The sequence below is a fragment of the Harmonia axyridis genome, chromosome 7 (genome assembly GCF_914767665.1).
Source record: "Harmonia axyridis chromosome 7, icHarAxyr1.1, whole genome shotgun sequence".
Classification (NCBI taxonomy): domain Eukaryota; kingdom Metazoa; phylum Arthropoda; class Insecta; order Coleoptera; family Coccinellidae; genus Harmonia; species Harmonia axyridis.
The window spans coordinates 35,348,278-35,371,608 of NC_059507.1; the positions used below are offsets into that span (position 1 = coordinate 35,348,278).

The 23,331-nt window shown below is 39.4% G+C and overlaps 1 protein-coding gene and 1 non-coding gene across 15 annotated transcripts in view; one reads left to right on the plus strand and one right to left on the minus strand.

Annotated features, from left to right (window-relative positions):
- The window catches only part of LOC123683961 (uncharacterized protein CG43867), a 253,551-nt gene that overhangs the window by 163,210 nt on the left and 67,010 nt on the right, over positions 1-23,331 (minus strand). The window lies entirely within an intron of this gene.
- Trnaa-agc lies at positions 9,171-9,244 on the plus strand. The gene has a single exon. It is a non-coding gene; the product is annotated as a tRNA-Ala (tRNA).

A 23,331-nucleotide genomic window follows, 5' to 3' on the forward strand; every position in this document is an offset into this window, starting at 1 on the left:
TTCACATGGAACAACCCTCACGATTTTTTTCTCCAAATTCAATCATTTACTCCTTGCTATACTATCTATGTTTCACCAAAAAAAAAAAAAAAATGTAAACAGCTCTTTCTGGTTGTTGCAGTTATTATATAATGTAATGATATTTCTTAAGTAAGAATTTCTGTATCGTCTCAAGTATGACCAAAGTCACGGTCATATACAATACGAGTACGCTACCAACTTTCCAACTTAAGACCCAATCCTCAACTGCAGAATCGACCATACCCCACGTCACAACTAAGCATAACCGAATCCCCGCCCTATCAGAGTAGCCCGATAGCCGGATACAGACCAGAAATTACATCTACCAACTGCGATAATAATAATAATAATAACACTAAAAACCTCCCCGTTCACAAATCCGGAGATTCCGAGGGAATATGCATATTCTGCAGGCGAGGTCGTCACGTTTCGCGCGAACGGCGATAAGATTTTATTTCGAATTGAAAACGGTCCAGAGATCCGACTCGAATTCGAATATATAATTGTGTGTTTAATGGCGAAGGCCGTCGAAAAACAATAGACTCGTCGATAAAGGGGTTAGGGAGGGGTGAAGGAGATACGGTGTGCAGCAGTCTCGGGACGTTTTTCGAATAATGAAATCGCGGGAAATATGCCGGAAAACGACAGAGAAGGGTGGAGATATCGGTAAACAAGTCGGGTGTTGAATGAATGAGAGATTGTCGAGAGGAATTTTTTCGTTAGTTTCGAATGTTCAGTTCGTTTTTGGCCTCATCGAAATTTATGATCAAATTCAATATACGATATAATAATGGGTTTTTCAATGAAATGTTTCATTTAGAATATCCCGCTCTCTGAGCAGCTGTCACTTCTGAAGCTGTCAACTTCTGACATTGACAAGCAAAAACTACGCCATTACTGAAAATGGAACAAAACACGCTTCAACAATGATATAAAATTGTTAAAATTCACTACAATAATGGTGAAAATTATGCAGTCACAGTTCGCAAAATAAAAGCACTTTTGCGTCGTTGAAGCACCATCATAGTCAGCAATAGTGACATTTGAATGACAATTTAAGATTTTCAGAGAAGTTAGTGATGTGAACAATTGAAAACGTGGTTTTTTTAATATCTCATCGAAAAACATTTCTCAAAGTTTAAGAAACTAAAGGAGTATGGAATTCATGGCTTAAACATTATTTTCCTTCACGGAACTTGCATATTTCCAATTCCCCATACAATTCGTAGAAACATGTTGGATCTGCTTGATATCTTAAAAAAATTGTAATCACTGCTTCCAGACAAATTTTGAGCAATAATTTCTACCAGACGTATTTCATTGCGATTTGTTGATTGTAAAAGGTATTTTTTTAGAGCTATAGAACTTTAAATTGCAATAAAACAACGATGGATTATTCGACTGACATGGATTTTATTCATCCTCAAGATATTCTTGTGGCATTACATTTTGAATATGATTTCCGGCATATGACAGCCACGGCTGGCTCAGATGTAGTCCAATCTGGACGTCCAATTTTCGATGACTTTTTCCAACATTTGTGGCCGTATGTCGGCAATACCACGGCGAATGTTGTCTTCCAAATGGTCAAGGGTTTGTGGCTTATCCGTAAAGGCCAATGACTTTACATAGCCTCACAGAAAGTAGTCTAGCGGTGTTAAATCTTGGAGGCCAATTCACAGGTCCAAAACGTGAAATTAGGCGGTCACCAAACGTGTCTTTCGATAAATCTATTGTGGCACGAACTGTGTGACATGTTACGCCGTCTTGTTGGAACCACAGCTCCTGAACATCATGGTTGTTCAATTCAGGAATGAAAAAGTTAGTAATCATGGCTCTATACCGATCACTATTGACTGTAACGTTCTGGCCATCATCGTTTTTGAAGGAGTATGGACCAATGATTCCACCAGCCCATAAAGCGCACTAAACAGTCAGTTTTTCTGGATGTAACGGTGTTTCGACATATACTTGAGGATTAGCTTCACTCCAAATGCGGCAGTTTTGTTTGTTGACGTAGCCATTCAACCAGAAGTGCGCTTCATCGCTAAACAAAATAAAATGGACGTAGTCCGCGATACGTATTCCGCACAGAACCATTATTTTCGAAATAAAATTGCACTATTTGCAAGCGTTGTTCAGGCGTGAGTCTATCCATGATGAATTGCCAAATCAAACTGAGAATAAATCACTTGACAGCCCTCAAATCTGTCGCCATCTTGAACAGTAATGCCAACTTAAAGTGATATACTTCGAAAAAAAACACCCGTTAGTTTCAAATCTATAAAGAATTCAAAAATGAACTAAAATTGAAATGATTATTAAAGTTGAAAATATATTTAAACACCAATACGATGTGAGTACACAAACGATATAAGGAATATAACGTAAGTCTTCCGATCATAGCCTGTTTTACTATCTACAACTAGGAATATTGAATTATTTCCATAGAAATACCTGCCTACCATCCGACAGAGAACAGAATTCCTGGTCCATTAACAGCCGCCCCTCTTCCATAGTTATCACATGTTCTGAGCCGGTATCGAACACGGTAAACATCCGACTCAACCCCTATCCCAAATTGAACATTCTCCCCTGTAATTGATGGGACCTTCCGCGAGATCAACATACATTCCAGACACGTAATAACCGAAACTGCCCTCAAATACCGCCCTGCGTGGTACCCACTCCGGCTATCGGGACTAATTGCGGCCGAAAGGGTGGACGGAGGGGGTAATCGATTATGAAGGCTCCTTCTGGACGACCTTTGAACGGACGAGGACGAAATTTGAGGTTATGTCGGGTTGGGGTTACCGGGTTTGAGTAGTCGATTCCTAAATTATACCTGTATTCGGTGGGAATAATGGGATGAATTATAGGAACTTTTGGTAAGAATAGATCGACTAAAGTATATTATTTCTATCTAGTTTCATCTGAAATTAAAATTTTTCAATTCAAACAAGGCAGTGAATACAAAAAAGAGATCATTTTCTGAATCATTACAATTTGATTGGAAACTATTTTCCGATTTCCTGACAAAAATAATGGTGAAACCCATAAAACTAGGGTCTTATGATAATTTCTCTGTCAAGGAATCATTTGCTGCCTCAAGAACTGTAAAATGACTGTAAAATTTTCACCAATTTGTATCGAATTTTAACAATTTGAATACGTTTTCGAAGCGTGTATCGTTCCATTTTTAGTGATGGCGTAGTTTTTGCTTATCAAATATCAAAACGTGACAGCTTCAATAGTGACAACTGTCCAGGAGCGGGCTATTCAAATTGAAACCTCTTATTGCAAAATCTTTTATACAAGGTGAGTCAATACTGCTTGATCGCTCGATAACTCTTATGAACTTTGGGCTATTAGAATGATTCTTGACGCAAGCGACAGCATTCAGCCCTAAGCTTGAACTGCACAGGGCAACAAAAAAAATTTTTTTTTTGGTGCCTGGGGTTTTAGAACTAATTTTTAACTATATTTGCGATTAAATTCCAGGTAAATCTATAAAAAGTGGAACCATAGCCTATCAGGTACCTTAACTCCTTTTTAATCCTTTTTATCTCCCAACTCGGGTAAGTAAGAGATCAAGTCACACTCGTTACATACAAAATTGGGCTTAATGAAGCAATTTGTAAAGGCTCTTGATAAGAATGGGTCATGTTTTGCATAAATGTAGGATCCAGTTATTGTTCCCTGTAAATAATTGAGATGTTCAACGGGATGCTTGGAGACCTATTAGTTTTTCAAGTGTCGAAGGCATGACGGTTTCAATGAATTTACAGGGAACGAATTGTTATTGTACATATAATGTAAAAAGGATGTGTAATTCTTCGGGGTGTCGAAGATGTGTCATGTCGGTTGTAAAACTTAAGAGATTTACTGGGGTTGGGAAAGTTCGAGAACAAGACGGTTGTACCAGATGTGTTACATCTGTGTATTAGGTACTAGTTCTTCGAGAATATTCGATTTCCAGGAATCCGCGAAGATCTTTGTTGCGACATGTTGTGCCTAAAATGAATAGTTTTTTCGATGATTCGCACTCATGTTTTATATACTTGAAATAACCTTGAAGTCAAGGTCAAGGTTAAAGAATTATATTCATTTTCTGTCCCCCTTGATACCTTACAATTTTTATTTCGAACATTTTCTCTAAAATATATAGTTTTTCAGAAAATTTACTGTCTCAAGTTAAAATCCACACCTTCTAAGATTGACTCAGTTATTTGAGAAATTAACATTATTGCCAAATTGTTGTTATCAAAAATTATTTGTCATGAATTAATTTGTATTTCGGAATGAATAAATGAATATTTTCTACACTTTACCTATAGTAATATATCAACATAGGGATTCCCACAAAATAACTTATTCTAACATTTTTTATATTAAATAGAACTCATTCAAACGGATTGACTAATTTGAATTTCACATGAGATGGATTCAATTGAGCTGATGAAAGGGGAAAGAAAATCCAGTCAAGTAAGTCTCTATCACTGCGGGAAGCAAATGCTCCAAGCATATTCACAACGAAACCGTATAAAATAATGGCCAGTCCCTAATGCCAACGTTGCAAAAAAAAAAGTATCAAGCATAAATTCGTGCTGACTGAAACTTCAGCCTAAAGGGAGAATCCTGTATGATTGGAAACTTGTCGAGACGGTTACACGAGAAGATTGTTTGAAATAAGTAAGACTGGAGAACATTCGTGGACCCCTGGGGTCCCCCAGACGCTTAAGGCGTCCCGCTGACTGCGACGGCTGTCGTCGCGATGCCCTAATAAAGACGCAGTAGCCTATGATTCCTGCAGGCGGTTCTGGGCGGCATTTGGCTTGGGGAAGTAGAAGAAATGTCGTATTCTCGAGGACTGGGTGGAATATTCATGATTCGTTGGAAAAAGAACAAATTTCGCGAATATACCCTGAAGAAGAATGAGAAGAATGAAGTCACGAGGTTTTGCGCGTTTGTTCAAATTCATACGCATGTATTTTCTTCACTGAAATAACTCAACTAACCAACAAAGTTGCGCCAAATATATAATATTATGACTACTGTCAACATATTCCTGTTCAAGAAAAATAATTAAAATTTCCAAAAGGGTAATTACATCATACGATATTAATTATTTATCTGGTCAATGTATCAGCAATAGGAAACTGCCATCAACACAACCATTGTCAGACAAAGGTCTCCACGCCATTACGTAGGATTCATAATCGAAAGTAACCAAAGGAGAATGCATGTCATCAAGGGAGGATATCGATGTACCGGTTTCACCCTTATTAGGGATCATCAGTACCGCATAACCCTACCCAAGATGACAAACAAACGAAATAGCAGGCACCTTATTGCCTTATTTTTCTTGATCAATTATTTCCAAATATTAGCCGTTTATTTGTTAATATTCTTATTCATCATTTAGTGATTTTGATAAATTTATATAAATATACTAACTGACAGAGAAACTGCTACACCCAGAAGGAGCTGTATAAAATTTGATATTTTTTTGGGAAACATTGATAGTATAGCAAGGAGTGAATGATTGAAATTTGAAAACAAAAGAAACGAAAGGTTTACAATTTCTTTTAATAAATTTGTTAATAATGTGTTCGTCCACTGCGATTATCACTCCCCAACATGTCTCGACATTGATGCGATAAGATGGACTATTTCTTCTTGAGGGATCCTACCCCAACCTTCCTGTACTTCATGTCTCAAAGAAGCCAAAGTCCGTGGGGGCTGGGATAAATTTTCAAGCATTCTACCTATAATGTCCCTAACATGCTCTATGGGCGAAAGATCGGGGCGGCCATAGCAAAAAGATTCACATGGGTCGCTTCGAAAAAGTTTAAACTAACTCTGGCGACATGAGGTCGGGCATTATCATTATCAATAGCTGAAATATTGTGTTCTCGAGCCGGTTAAGGTAAGAGAGAACATATGGCTCCAATATTTCTTGAAGGTAACGCAGCGCTGTCATGTTACCTCGAATAAAGACTAAAGGTGCTCTTCTTGCATGTACAATAGCACCTCATACCATAATGCCTATTGTCCGGTGTACACGACGCCCAACATAAAATTGAGGTTCACGTCTTTCTCCCCGACGTCGTCCAACGCTTCTTCGGTCATCCTGTGCACCCAAGGAGAATCGAGATTCGTCAGAAAAGACGACCAGATGCCTTTCCACATTCCAATGTTGACGTTCTTTGCACCACTGTAATGGTTGCTGGCAATGCTCAACCGTCAGAGGTAACACAAGATGGGGTCGATAATGCTGCAGTCCAAAAGACCTCATCCGGCGGTAAACCGTTCGGACACTTACAGGATGGTCTTGTTCTCCTAACCACTCATCAGCCAAAGATCGAGTTGTCGTAAATCGGTGTCTAATGGCCATAAGTCTAAGACGTCGATCTTGAATTTCACCCCATCAACGTCCGCTTCGATTTTGAGCATTATCAAACCCCGCTTGACAACATCTCATAACTGTAAGTTGGATTTCTGTCCGTACGGTTAGCGATTTCTCGCTACCCCGCCTCCCGTAGATCAATAATTCGACCTCTTTCAAATTCACTTAGCTGGCGATAAATTCCCCGTACACCTGCTCTAGGCATTTACACAACAACTAAACATCAACTTTGGATCTCCTCGAACAGCTGGTTTGTTGTAAAATTTAAAAAACTTGCAAAAAACGACTAAAATATTCGAATAACAAAAATTGTTAACATGAAAAAACCTTAACGATTTTTTTGTCCAAATTAAATCATTGGCTCCTTGCTATAGTATTTATGTTTCACCAAAAAAAAAATTAAAATTTAAACAGCTCTTTCTGGGTGTTGCAGTTTATTTGTCAGTAAGTATACCAAATACAGTGAAATCTGACTTGTAGATTCTGAGATATCGAAATTTGGTGAAAAATTGGTATCCTATCGATGTAATGATCATTTAGTTATTTATTTCATTCATATTTTTCTTTTTTTCTTGCAGAAAAAAAAAACATTTCTGAGTGTTCTCTAACGGTACCGAATTTAGTAAGTAAAAATTTCGTGTCTGTAAGTGTATTCATAACATAAAATATTCCTTCCACCATTTCCTCTTTTTACTTACATTTGATAGCGGTGTTGTTGAATTTGATTATTTTGATTCGAGTTGGGGTCCTAGAATTTTAATTGGAATGAATAAAATACGATATACAGTGCCGTTTTAATGGGTCATATCATGCGAAACCATAAACAACAACTTTATTATGCCGATTCTTTTATTGTGTCCATATTTCAAGCTTTGCCCAGATAAGAGAACATTTTGCGTTTTCTCACGCAAAATTTTTATGTAGAACTCTTAGGGGGACAACTCAATTCGGCAACTCGATATTACACTGAAATATTTCGTTATTTCCCCTGAAAGAATTTCTTATTACTCGAATATCTGAATATGCAGGTTTGTGAATGTGAATTTTTAGACATACTCGTACCTATGTAATATGTAAAGGGTGTTTTTTTTTAGAGCTATAGGACTTTAAATTGCAATAAAACAACGATGGATTATTCGATTGACATGAATTTTATTTATCCGCAAGATAATCTTGCGGCATTACATTTTAAATATGACTTCTGGCATATGACCGCCACGGCTGGCTCGGATGTAGTCCAATCTGGACGTCCAATTTTCGATGACTTTTTCCAACATTTGTGGCCGTTTATCGGCAATAACACGTCGAATGTTGTCTTCCAAATGGTCAAGGGTTTGTGGCTTATCCGCATATACCAATGACTTCACATAGCTCCACAGAAAGTAGTCTAGCGGTGTTAAAGCACAAGATCTTGGAGGAAAATTCACAGGTCCAAAACGTAAAATTAGGCGGTCACCAAACGTGTCTTTCAATAAATCGATTGTGGCACGAGCTGTGTGACATGTTGCGCCGTCTTGTTGGAACCACAGCTCCTGGACATCATGGTTGTTCAATTCAGGAATGAAAAAGTTAGTAATCATGGCTCTATACCGATCACCAGTGACTGTAACGTTCTGGCCATCATCGTTTTTGAAGAAGTACGGACCAATGATTCCACCAGCCCATAAAGCGCACCAAACAGTCAGTTTTTCTGGATGTAACGGTGTTTTGACATACACTTGAGGATTAGTTTCACTCCAAATGCGGTAGTTTTGTTTGTTGACGTAGCCATTCAATCAGAAGTGCGCTTCATCGCTAAACAAAATAAAATGGACGTAGTGCGCGATTCGTATTCCGCACAGAACCATTATTTTCGAAATAAAATTGCACTATTTGCAAGCGTTGTTCAGGCGTGAGTATATTCATGATGAATTTCCAAAATAAACTTGACAGCTCTTAAATCGGTCGCCATCTTGAACAGTAATGCCAACTTAATGTTATATACCTCGAAAAAAAACACCCGTTACAACCCAAACAGAATCGAAGGGGTTCATCTCTGGATGGATGACTGCTCATACGTTAATTTCTCAAAGCTTACAACCTCCAAAGACAATTTTTTTCAAACAAATTCATTTCTGTATATTACTCTGCCATTCGTAGCCCGAACAGCACAACTTCCAGTAGATAATCTCGCCCCCAAACAGCCCCTTGTCGGACCCCATCCACCCTCAACGATCCCCACCCCCAACCATCAACAACACAAAGAAAGAAAAAATCAAAGCTCTCCAACACGCGATCCCGACATTTCGCCGAACGTCGAAGAATTCCTTTTTCCGACCGTCGCGACGCGGAAAACGGCGTCTAATGGAGCGTCGGGGCCACGGTTACTCGCCAACTCCAGAACTACAACTTAATAGTGGCTCATTACGATGCGAGAATGGCCCGAGGTCCGGACAGCATTCTTCCACGATTTTAATTAAAACGGATCGTTCTTTGATGTTGCCGAAAGAATGGTTTAGTAGCTCTTTCGACGAGGGGAGGGGGAGGACAGGGAAATTCCTTGATGTGTTTCGAACGAGGGCATTATGAAAATTTCCCCGGGGAGCTCGGTTCGCGTTATATTTTTCCACGGTTGGATAGGTAAGAAGTGGGCCAAATGATGACCTGCATTTGATTGCAGCTGTTTGTTATGGCTATGAAATACAGGGTGTTTATAAATTGTTATAATGGGAGAAAGAATTCCTCATATGATTTTGGAACTTCCTCGGTGGCTCAGTTGGTTAGAGAGCTGGACTAGCGATTCGGAGGTTGCGGGTTCGAGTCTCGCTCGAGAAGGTACTTTTTTCAGAATTGAAAAATTCCGTATTGAACAAAATTAGGTTGAGGGTGGCCCAGGGAGACCGGTGTGAATTTGGCAGACCGTTTCCAGCAGACTGTTTGACGGAAACACCCGAAGGCGGTGACCAGTGGCGTGCGGCAAAAAGACGATTTATTATGGAACTATTCACTAGATCGGATAGAAATTCAGGAAGTGGGTTCCGTATAGTATTCAGAGTATCCGTTGGAGAAAATATTGATTTTCTATAGATCTCGGGATATTTTAGCAACGTTTTTATTCAAAATATCATCAGACTAACTTGAAAAATTCATATCCACGGAAGTACGCGTCGGAGCACAACCATATTTGGAATGTAGATAACTATTAGCGATGTGAATAAACTGTGAAAAGTTGATTGACTTCCCTTGGGGTAGTTTTTCCAACCCTTATATTTCGAAAATTCGTAACTCTGAAAGTACGCTTCGGAGCATAACCATATTTGGAATGTAAATTACTATTGGCGATGTGAATAAACTGTGAGAAGATAATTGACTTCCCCTACTTTCGTAACTCTGAAAGTACGCTTCGGAGCATAACCATATTTGAAATGTAAATTACTATTGGCGATGTGAATAAACTGTGAGAAGATAATTGACTTCCCTAGGGATCCAGGGGTAGTTTTTCCAACCCTTATATTTCGAAAATTCGTATCTCCGAAAGTACGCGTTGGAGCAGAACCATATTTGGAATGTAGATTACTATTGGCGATGTAAATAAACTGTGAAAAGATGATTGACTTCCCTAGGGATCCAGGGGTAGTTTTTTCAACCCTTATATTTCGAAAATTCTCAACTTCGGAAATACGCGTCGGAGCACAACCATATTTGGAATGTAGATTACTATTAACGATGTGAATAAACTGTGAAAAGATGATTGACTTCCCTTGGGATCCAGGGGTAGTTTTTCCAACCCTTATATTTCGAAAATTCGTAACTCTGAAAGTACGCTTCGGAGCATAACCATATTTGGAATGTAAATTACTATTGGCGATGTGAATAAACTGTGAGAAGATAATTGACTTCCCTAGGGATCCAGGGGTAGTTTTTCCAACCCTTATATTTCGAAAATTCGTAACTCTGAAAGTACGCTTCGGAGCATAACCATATTTGGAATGTAAATTACTATTGGCGATGTGAATAAACTGTGAGAAGATAATTGACTTCCCTAGGGATCCAGGGGTAGTTTTTCCAACCCTTATATTTCGAAAATTCGTAACTCTGAAAGTACGCTTCGGAGCATAACCATATTTGAAATGTAAATTACTATTGGCGATGTGAATAAACTGTGAGAAGATAATTGACTTCCCTAGGGATCCAGGGGTAGTTTTTCCAACCCTTATATTTCGAAAATTCGTATCTCCGAAAGTACGCGTTGGAGCAGAACCATATTTGGAATGTAGATTACTATTGGCGATGTAGATAAACTGTGAAAAGATGATTGACTTCCCTAGGGATCCAGGGGTAGTTTTTTCAACCCTTATATTTCGAAAATTCTCAACTTCGGAAATACGCGTCGGAGCACAACCATATTTGGAATGTAGATTACTATTAACGATGTGAATAAACTGTGAAAAGATGATTGACTTCCCTTGGGATCCAGGGGTAGTTTTTCCAACCCTTATATTTCGAAAATTCATATCTTCGGAAATACGCGTCGGAGCACAACCATATTTGGAATGTAGATTTCTATTGGCGATGTCAATGAACTGTGAAAAGATGATTGACTTCCCTAGGGATCCAGAGGTAGTTTTTCCAACCCTTATATTTCGAAAATTCGTAACTTCGTAAATACGCGTCGGAGCATAACCATATTTGGAATATATATTACTATTAACGATGTGAATAAACTGTGGAAAGATGATTGACTTCCCTAGGGATCCAGGGGTAGTTTTTCCAACCCTTATATTTCGAAAATTCGTATCTCCGAAAGTACGCGTCGGAGCACAACCATATTTGGAATGTAGATTTCTATTGGCGATGTAAATCTACGTTCCAAATATGGTTATGCTCCGACGCGTTCTTTCGGAGATACGAATTTTCGAAATATAAGGGTTGGAAAAACTACCCCTGGATCCCTAGGGAAGTCAATCATCTTTTTACAGTTTATTCACATCGTTAATAGTAATCTACATTCCAAATATGGTTGTGCTCCGACGCGTATTTCCGAAGTTATGAATTTTCGAAATATAAGGGTTGGAAAAACTACCCCTGGATCCCAAGGGAAGTCAATCATCTTTTCACAGTTTATTCACATCGTTAATAGTAATCTACATTCCAAATATGGTCCTGCTCCGACTCGTACTTTCGGAGATACGAATTCTCGAAATATAAGGGTTGGAAAAACTACCCCTGGATCCCTAGGGAAGTCAATCATCTTTTCACAGTTTATTCACATCGTTAATAGTAATCTACATTACAAATATGGTTGTGCTCCGACGCGTATTTCCGAAGTTATGAATTTTCGAAATATAAGGGTTGGAAAAACTACCCCTGGATCCCAAGGGAAGTCAATCATCTTTTCACAGTTTATTCACATCGTTAATAGTAATCTACATTCCAAATATGGTCCTGCTCCGACTCGTACTTTCGGAGATACGAATTCTCGAAATATAAGGGTTGGAAAAACTACCCCTGGATCCCTAGGGAAGTCAATCATCTTTTCACAGTTTATTCACATCGTTAATAGTAATCTACATTCCAAATATGGTTGTGCTCCGACGCGTATTTCCGAAGTTACAAATTTTCGAAATACAAGGGTTGGAAAAAATACCCCTGGATCCCTAGAGAAGTCAATCATCTTTTCACAGTTTATTCACATCGTTAATAGTAATCTACATTCCAAATATGATTATGCTCCGACGCGTATTTACGAAGATACGAATTTTCGAAATATAAGGGTTGGAAAAACTACCCCTGGATCCCTAGGGAAGTCAATCATATTTTCACAGTTTATTCACATCGTTAATAGTAATCTACATTCCAAATATGGTTATGCTCCGACGCGTACTTTCGGAGATACGAATTTTCGAAATATAAGGGTTGGAAAAACTACCCCTGGATCCCTAGGGAAGTCAATCATCTTTTCACAGTTTATTCACATCGTTAATAGTAATATATATTCCAAATATGGTTATGCTCCGACGCGTATTTACGAAGTTACGAATTTTCGAAATATAAGGGTTGGAAAAACTACCCCTGGATCCCAAGGGAAGTCAATCATCTTTTCACAGTTTATTCAAATCGTTAATAGTAATCTACATTCCAAATATGATTATGCTCCGACGCGTATTTACGAAGATACGAATTTTCGAAATATAAGGGTTGGAAAAACTACCCCTGGATCCCTAGGGAAGTCAATCATATTTTCACAGTTTATTCACATCGTTAATAGTAATCTACATTCCAAATATGGTTATGCTCCGACGCGTACTTTCGGAGATACGAATTTTCGAAATATAAGGGTTGGAAAAACTACCCCTGGATCCCTAGGGAAGTCAATCATCTTTTCACAGTTTATTCACATCGTTAATAGTAATATATATTCCAAATATGGTTATGCTCCGACGCGTATTTACGAAGTTACGAATTTTCGAAATATAAGGGTTGGAAAAACTACCCCTGGATCCCTAGGGAAGTCAATCATCTTTTCACAGTTTATTTACTTCGCCAATAGAAATCTACATTCCAAATATGGTTGTGCTCCGACGCGTATTTCCGAAGTTATGAATTTTCGAAATATAAGGGTTGGAAAAACTACCCCTGGATCCCTAGGGAAGTCCATCATCTTTTCACAGTTTATTCACATCGTTAATAGTAATATACATTCCAAATATGGTTATGCTCCGACGCGTATTTACGAAGTTACGAATTTTCGAAATATAAGGGTTGGAAAAACTACCCCTGGATCCCTAGGGAAGTCAATCATCTTTTCACAGTTTATTTACATCGCCAATAGTAATCTACATTCCAAATATGGTTCTGCTCCAACGCGTACTTTCGGAGATACGAATTTTCGAAATATAAGGGTTGGAAAAACTACCCCTGGATCCCTAGGGAAGTCAATTATCTTCTCACAGTTTATTCACATCGCCAATAGTAATTTACATTCCAAATATGGTTATGCTCCGAAGCGTACTTTCAGAGTTACGAATTTTCGAAATATAAGGGTTACAAAAACTACCCCTGGATCCCAAGGGAAGTCAATCAACTTTTCACAGTTTATTCACATCGCTAATAGTTATCTACATTCCAAATATGGTTGTGCTCCGACGCGTACTTCCGTGGATATGAATTTTTCAAGTTAGTCTGATGATATTTTGAATAAAAACGTTGCTAAAATATCCCGAGATCTATAGAAAATCAATATTTTCTCCAACGGATACTCTGAATACTATACATAACCCACTTCCTGAATTTCTATCCGATCTAGTGAATAGTTCCATAATAAATCGTCTTTTTGCCGCACGCCACTGGTCACCGCCTTCGGGTGTTTCCGTCAAACAGTCTGCTGGAAACGGTCTGCCAAATTCACACCGGTCCCAGGGAGTACGAAACGTTGGATACGAAATCTGATTGAGTCAAATTGAGGATAATTTACTGTCGAATGAAAAATTCCTGTAACATTTTTTGATAATATTCGAAATAAAGTGGGGAAAACTTCCTCGGTGGCTCAGTTGGTTAGAGAGCTGGACTAGCGATTCGGAGGTTGCGGCTTCGAGTCTCGCTCGAGAAGGTACTTTTTTCAGAATTGAAAAATTCCGTATTGAAAAAAATTAGGTTGAGGGTGGCCCAGGGAGTACGAAACGTTGGATACGAAATCTGATTGAGTCAAATTGAGGATAATTTACTGTCGAATGAAAAATTCCTGTAACATTTTTTGATAATATTCGAAATAAAGTGGGGAAAAAGGAAAAATCAAAATGACAAAATTTACTCTTCTTTTGATATCTCAATAACCGGCCCTGATAATCTCGATTTGTTTGAACTGCTTGATAATGCTCCTATGAATGCAACTTTTTCTCCATTTGACCGACCTCCTTACTCTTATCGTTTAAAGGTTACCAATACAATCCCATTGAAAAAGTGGCCATCCTGTATAACAACATCCATACCAGCAACCAAGAAGCAAAATGAGAAAGAAGTCTTTGACCTCGAAAAAACAATCGCGTATTCCAAGTCCCATGACCTTCAAACACCAGACGACATCGAATTCCTTCCAAATATGAAAATTATTCACGTCTTCGACCGGATTCGCACCCCTAATTTCTCCCACCGAACGTGTCACGGCCTCCCGCGATCGACCGTCCGACGAATTGTTTCCCGATCCGATCTATCAGAAGAGCGGCAACGGTCTCCTCAGCCTCCCAACTCTGTATCATCGCCGTCCTGAGGGAGAAACTGGAACGTTTGTGATGAATCCGAACCGTCGTAATTTCCGAGATTGAAGAACGAATTGTGGCTAGGGATTCATCAAGCCAAGTAGCTTGACATTTTAACCAACTACTTGACTTAAAAATCAAGCTCGTGAAAAATTACATACTTGAGCTTGACTTGCATTTAGATATTTGTTGCTTGACTTGATATCAAGATACTAGATGTTACTAGAGCTTGATATGCACGCGTCGCACGGCTTATAAAGGGTGTTTTTTTAGAGCTATAGAACTTTAAATTCCAATAAAACAACGATGGATAATTCGATTGACATGAATTTTATTTATCCGCAAGATAATCTTGTGGCATTACATTTTAAATAAGGTTTCTGGCATATGACCGCCACAGCTGGCTCGGATGTAGTCCAATCTGGACGTCCAATTTTCGATGACTTTTTCCTACATTTGTGGCCGTATATCGGCAATAACACGGCGAATGTTGTCTTCCAAATGGTCAAGGGTTTGTGGCTTATCCGCATAGACCAATGACTTTACATAGGTCCACAGAAAGTAGTCTAGCTGTGTTAAATCACAAGATCTTAGAGGCCAATTCACAGGTCCAAAACGTGAAATTAGGCGGTCACCAAACGTGTCTTTCAATAAATTGATTGTGGCACGAGCTGTGTGACATGTTGCGCCGTCTTGTTGGAACTACAGCTCCTGGACATCATGGTTGTTCAATTCAGGAATGGAAAAGTTAGTAATCATAGCTCTATACCGATCACCATTGACTGTAACGTTCTGGCCATCATCGTTTTTGAAGAAGTACGGACCAATGATTTCACCAGCCCATAAAGCGCACCAAACAGTCAGTTTTTCTGGATGTAACGGTGTTTCGACATACACTTGAGGATTAGCTTCACTCCAAATGCGGCAGTTTTTTTTGTTGACGTAGCCATTCAACCAGAAGTGCGCTTCATCCCTAAACAAAATAAAATGGAAGTAGTGCGCGATACGTATTCCGCACAGAACCATTATTTTCGAAATAAAATTGCACTATTTGCAAGCGTTGTTCTATGCGTGAGTCTATGCATGATGCATTGCCAAACCAAACTGAGAATAAATCACTTGACAGCTGTCAAATCGGTCGCCATCTTGAACAGTAATGCCAACTTAAAGTTATATACCTCGAAAAAAAAACACCCGTTAGCTTGATATGATTTAAGTACTTGATAAATAAATACTTGACTTGAGATTGAAAAACTTCTACTACTACTTGACTTGAAATCAAGTAAACTCAAGCCAAGTAGCTTGACAATCGAGTCAATCCGTGAATCCCTAGGTCTCCTCAGCCTCCCAACTATGTATCAACGCCGTCCTGAGGGAGAACCGGGAACGTTTGTGATGAATCCGAACCGTCGTAATTTCCGAGATTGAAGAACGAATTGTGACGCTACACTCTCGCATAAAAACCGACGTTAGTGTCGATAAATCTGATGCACATCAGATTCGGGATCGTTTCGCCGGAAGACGGATCTGAGATCCGGAACCGGACGTAAAATGGGGATGGAATTAGAGATAGGGTGCCGGACATGGCACGTTCTCGATTTAATTGAATATCGATCGCGTTGGGAGGTGGGAATCGAGTCTGTATACAGGGTATTCCAATAAAACGTTGATTTGGTTCGAGTTGTTCTAGAGATCAGTTGCATATGAAAAAACTCCTCTTTATTATCTTTCTCTTTCTTTTTTCAATTGGCTAGTATCCTGTATCTTCGGCCTTCTTGTTGTTATTGTTCTATGTCTCCTATAACGTCGAGCTCCAACTTTCTTTCTATAGCTTTAAGGAATTCCGAATGATCTGCCGCGCGTACAGAAAATTATACTATGTAATTACCTCTGTGGCTTATTTATTTTTATTCAAATTAAACATATTATATCTATCTTAAAATCCTCATTTTAGTTGATCTTGTAATTTTCTTGGTTATCAATATTTCTGCCATCGTTTCGGTAGCGTATGTAAGCACTGGTTTCACACCGGGTGAGTCAATAGTGCTCGATCGGTCGATAACTCTTGTAGATTTCGGCTAGGAAAATTTTGAAGAAATCGAAAGCACATTATATCGCATAATCTTAAATCATTGTTACTCTACAAGCTTGTCCGAAAATTGTGAAACACGGTACCACCCTGTATTTTGATGGGAATGTCCATACTCACAATCTTCATGACATTGTCATCATTTCTCTGTGGTACTTTTTGACGTAGGCCACTTTTTTGGAAAAACTTCATGATAATAATGCTTTATTTATAACTAAATATCATAGCTTGAAAATCGTTCAAGATAATTTACGATTTATTTTTTACTGAATTCCCGAAAAGTCTTCTGAAAATTTACGGATCACTCTACAGGTGGTTCTATTTTGAAGAAATAGACTTTTAAAAATGTCAATTAGTCTATTTAGTCCAGTAGATATGAACATTTTACCTGGAAAAAATTCCGAACTCAATGAAACTTCTAGAGGTTGTTTGAGGGTGATGACTCTGTCAAGTTATCCAACACTAGGACCCTGTGCTAACTTGAGGAGGGCGAAAAACCTCAACATTTTCGAAATTTTTTCTGTTTTTTGCTGATAACTTCTAACCTAATGCGTTTTCTACCAAAACGTTCATTTTTAAAGTTTTAGAATATTAAATTCTCCACAATGCTGTATTCACAAACTTTTTCTTAAACCCAATATCAATTGAGATACAGTCGATCAAAATAATAGTCCAGTAGACAAAGCAAAACAAGCAAAACAGCTTTGTATTGGTCTTTTCCTATCCCACAGAAAGGCTCAAGTCCAGCAGGTCTTAAACCTTGATGCACTTTTTGCAAGTTCATCCGCTCTTTCATTTCCTTCAACCCCACAGTGCCCTGGTACCCATAATAGAGTCACCTTATTTCCTCTGGCCAATTGCTTTATGGTGTTACGGCACTCCCAAGTCAGCAAATACCCCTGACAACACGATTCCAGGGATCTCAGCGTGGTTTGGCTGTCCGTGGTGATGTAAGGACAAACCCTAAAAAGGTTAATTTTCAGAATCTCCAGAATAGCCTCAAAATAATTTGCACCATATGACTCTTAGAAAGAGATAAAGTGGAACTTTTACAGCATACTCCTCAGAAAAATTAACAAGTATGTCATTCCCCCACCACCCAGCCTCCTATACTCTATTCACCATCAACCGGCGATGATACCGTCAATGTTTGCCGTCCCAGAGTTAATCCCTTCCCTTTCCGTTTAATCTCCCCCGAATCCATGTTTCCGCAATGTTGCGTCCTCTAGACATTTCTAGTTGGCGTCCGATATACGCTCCGACGTGCCCGCGGCCTCCCGAACCACGTACGTCCGCCCACCCGAAAACTTACAAGGGATAATGAAGGCAACGTATGCGTGAAAACGTCCAGCATTCGGGAAGGGATCTAATACGCTTCCGGTATGCAATAAACAGCGAAACGTTCAAAGGGCGAGCGAGCGCTCATGGGTATGCACTTTCTATATTCGTTTAATTCTACATTGGGTCTCTCCCCCGCCGCTCTGTGTGCGGCGGGAGAGATGAAAAGAGGATCCGGTAATATCCGGATATTCCACACTTTGGATAATGCGAATAGTGCTCGAATGCTTTGAAATGTCAACGGCGGCGAGACTTGTTGAATAGAATATGCCGGAAGTGAAATTGCCATGCAATTTGCTTCCGTTAGGATGAATATACATATTTTTTGATAATGCTGAATGAAGGTTTAACGGAGAGCGACCGAAGATAAATGAATAATAATAATTAAGAGTATCAGACTAACTGGAATCTAGATTAACCACAGAGAAACGTGCTGTCATCGAAGGTTGGTAGCAATAGACCGGTTCCTATATTTTTGGCCGATACTACTGTTTAAAAACCAAAACATCCCTTAGGGAGAAGCGCCATCTTTATACACGTATTTCGGACTTTCGGCCCTCTTCAATACGGAGTCAACAAAAAAAACAGCAACTCATTTGTGGTTTCAGTAGGCAGACCCTATATGGGTTTAGGGTAACAACCAAAGTCACCTCGTATGTAACCTTATCCTTTTCTTTGTATTTAAACAATGCCCCTCATTATTTCTTCTACATGTTTATTGTCCTGGACTCAGATGTCTCAGATCACAGGTAAATATAGCTGCCTACGTGGTGACGTTGGTTGTTACCCTGAAATCCATAGGGTCTGTCTACCGAAACCACAATTGAGCGGCTAGCGATTGACTACGTTTGTTTGTTGTTTCCCATCAAATGTATATATATATATATGTATATGGTATACGGATAGCGCTTCACCTTGAGAGACGTGTCCTTTTACTATAGAGGACAGATTGTGCAGAATATTAGATCGCAGTTCTGAGAAACTGACCTAATAAACTCCTAACAACAAGCTAATCCAACACTAACTAATATTTACATAAGACAGTGTAGCCTAAATAACGGGTGTTTTTTTCTTCGAGGTATATAGCTTTAAGTTGGCATTACTGTTCAAGATGGCGACCGATTTAACAGCTGTCAAGTGATTTATTCTCAGTTTGGTTTGGCAATTCATCATGAATAGACTCACGCCTGAAAGACGCTTGCGTCCACGTCCACTTTATTTTGTTTAGCGATGAAGCGCATTTCTGGTTGAATGGCTACGTAAACAAACAGAACTGCCGCATTCGGAGTGAAGCTAATCCTCAAGTGTATGTCGAAACACCGTTACATCCAGAAAAACTGACTGTTTGGTGCGCTTTATGGGCTGGTGGAATCATTGGTCCGTACTTCTTCAAAAACGATGATGGCCAGAATGTTACAGTCAATGGTGATCGGTATAGAGCCATGATTACTAACTTTTTCATTCCTGAATTGAACAAGCATGATGTCCAGGAGCTGTGGTTCCAACAAGACGGCGCAACATGTCACACAGCTCGTGCCACAATCGATTTATTGAAAGACACGTTTGGTGACCGCCTAATTTCACGTTTTGGACCTGTGAATTGGCCTCCAAGATCTTGTGATTTAAAACCGCTAGACTACTTTCTGTGGGGCTATGTAAAGTCATTGGTCTATGCGGATAAGCCACAAACTCTTGACCATTTGGAAGACAACATTCGCCGTGTTATTGTCGATATACGGCCCCAAATGTTGGAAAAAGTCATCGAAAATTGGACGTCCAGATTGGACTACATCCGAGCCAGCCGTGGCGGTCATATGCCAGAAATCATATTTAAAATGTAATACCACAAGATTATCTTGCTGATAAATAAAATTCATGTCAATCGAATAACACATCGTTGTTTTATTGCAATTTAAAGTTCTATAGCTCTAAAAAAAACACCCTTTATATTCATTCAAAATCCTAAATCTTCATCTGGATCGCCTTCATAAGAGTAGTCATCTGTCCATCAACTTTCAATCTTCCCAATCCCCGCAAGGCATCCCATCTAGAGCGCTCAGGCGCATACGTACACTTCATTATCCTCCCTCCACCCCTTCGCAGACGATCAGGGGAGATTCATAAGATTTCGTCTATAAGCATTTAAGCCATCGTTTCTGCCTCGCTGATGGTCTCGGTTTATTAACAGTCGGTCACGTATCCGGGATATTTCCTCCAAATGACCTTACATCGCCCTCGCTGATGCCGCACTTTATTAGATGCTTCATTGTTGATGAAGTCAGAAATTAAGGGTATCTCGCTGAAATCCACTGTTGCGTCAGGGGATGAGTCGATCCTTTCTTCCTGTTGGTGGAACCTAGACCTCCATAAAGGGTTGTTGTTGTTGATGTTGTTTGTTCAGTTATCAATTTCCACGATGGAACTTATACATTTCGCCAAAAAATTAACGCACCACGAAAATAAGGCAAAAGTTTGAGATACATTTTCGTCGTTACTAAAGGATGTTTTTTTTAGAGCTATAGAACTTTAAATTGCCATAAAACAACGATGGATTATTCGATTGACATGAATTTTATTTATCCGCAAGATAATCTTGTGGAAGTACATTTTAAATATGATTTCTGGCATATGACCGCCACGGCTAGCTCGGATGTAGTCCAATCGGGACGTCCAATTTTCGATGACTTTTTCCAACATTTGTGGCCGTATATCGGCAATAACACGGCGAATGTTGTCTTCCAAATGGTCAAGGGTTTGTGGCTTATCCGCATAGACTAATGACTTTACATATCCCAACAGAAAGTAGTCTAGCGGTGTTAAATCACAAGATCTTCGAGGCCAATTCACAGGTCCAAAACGTGAAATTAGGCGGTCACCAAACGTGTCTTTCAATAAATCGATTCTGGCAGGAGCTGTGCGACATGTTGCGCCGTCTTGTTGGAACCACAGCTCCTGGACATCATGGTTGTTCAATTCAGGAATGAAAAAGTCAGTAATCATGGCTCTATACCAATCACCATTGACTGTAACGTTCTGGCCCTCATCGTTTTTGGAGAAGTACGGACCAATGATTCCACCAGCCTATAAAGCGCACCAAACAGTCAGTTTTTCTGGATGTAACGGTGTTTCGACATACACTTGAGGATTAGCTTCACTCCAAATGCGGCACTTTTCTTCGTTGACGTAGCCATTCAACCAGAAGTGCGCTTCATCGCTAAACAAAATTCGCTTATGAAAATCGGGAACAACGGCAATCTCATTTTGGGCCCATTCGACGATCGATTGGCTTCAATTCTTGCACGAATTGGATTTTGTAAGCACGCAAACCAAGATCCTTCCGCTAAATCTTCCATAAAGTGGATGGACACAGATCCAATTCCTGTGCTCGATGGCGGATAGACTCATTCGGGTCTTCCTCAATGCTACGCTCTACATCAGCAATAGCTTCTTCTGTACGCACCGTACGGCGTCTCTGGGGATGCGAGTTATCAATAAGAGTAAACGTGGTGCGGAAACATTCCATGGTTAATCGAATTAACTGCTCTGATGGACGATTTTGTCGACGATAAAATGGACGTAGTGCGCGATACGTATTCCGCACAGAACCATTATTTTCGAAATAAAATTGCACTATTTGCTAGCGTTGTTCAGGCATGAGTCTATTCATGATGAATTGCCAAACCAAACTGAGAATAAATCACTTGACAGCTGTTAAATCGGTCTCCATCTTGAACAGAAATGCCAACTTAAAGTTATATACCTCGAAAAAAAACATCCTTTATTTCCTAATGAATTCTCTGAATTCAATGGTTTGGACGCCGATGCCGAGTTTACAAAAAAAAGAAAATGTGTGTTCTATTAGGTGAAAGGCTCAATTGAAATTTTCAATCGTATTTTGCAACTCAATCGTTGAAATTTATCCAACTATTATAACTAACTGAGCTCAGCAAAGCTTCCGACACAACGGCGGAGCTTCTCCATCTCGCCCACGATAAAAATCGAGCTATTCCTCTAGAAATTCTCTCGTCCGTTAGCCAAACGGTCGGAGAACATTGATTCGGAAGAGATAAAGGGGAAAACAATCCTGGAGACGGCCACGAAAAATATTCGTGATACGTGACTGGCCCTTAATGAAGTGGGAAATCCCCGGACACGAACAGGATGAAATAAATGTTTATAGATGAAAGGTAATGAATCTTTCTGAAATCTCACCATCTCCACGGTCGAAAACAAGATTAATGGGCTCAGAAACTGATATTACGAGCCGAGAATTCGATGCAGGTTTCTTCATACGAGGGATCAAAGAATAATCTTGAGGAAAAGGGAAATATTGCACACAAAAAGCATTGCAAACTTTGCACAATATGGGTCATTATTCTCTTCTATCACGTAGAATATATCATTTGAAACATTGCAAAGGACCAATGTTAGTATTGCATTTTTCATACACTGCGCAAAAAAATTAACGCACATTCTGGAAATCTCAATTTTAATGAAAGTTAACTCTACATTGACTTTATAACTTATTCTTTATGTTCTCTCGGGAAGGTTTTGAACGAAACAAGACACATTAAATGGAAGAAAAATTCAGGATTTCACCGAATCTTATGTGAAAGAAAAGAAATAAACAATTTTCAAAATACTGGAATGCTGATAAGTGATTTAATACTTGGTATTTCCACCCCTTGCGTTAATTACAGCTCGGCAACGACGGTTCATACTCAAAATGAGTGATCTTAAAATGTTCTGATCTAATCCTTCCCAGATTTATCTGAGTTGGATTCCTAAGTCATTAAGAGTAGCTGGATGATTTTCTGAACTTCTCAGCTTTCTATTGAGGTTGTCCCAAACCTGCTCAATCGGATTGAGATCTAGACTCATCTGTGAAGAGAACTCTTTCCCAATCAGCCTCTTCCCAATGGATATGCTCTCTCGCAAAATCCAAACGCGCCCTTCGATGGGCTGGGGTAAGAGCTGGGCCTCTTGCCGCGACACGAGGCTTTGAATCATATTCTCTGAGGCGATTTCTTATTGTCTGAGTGCTAATTTGCACCCCATGAGTTTTCTCAAGCTGATTTTGAAGGAGCCGAGCGGTTGCAAACCGTTGTCTCAACGAAGAAACTCCCAAGTAACGTTCTTGAATGGCAGTTGTTACCCCTGGTCTACCCTGTCCTGGTCTTCGGACATTCATATCTGTCTCCCTGAATCGCTGCAACATTCTGGACACACTTGTATGGGAA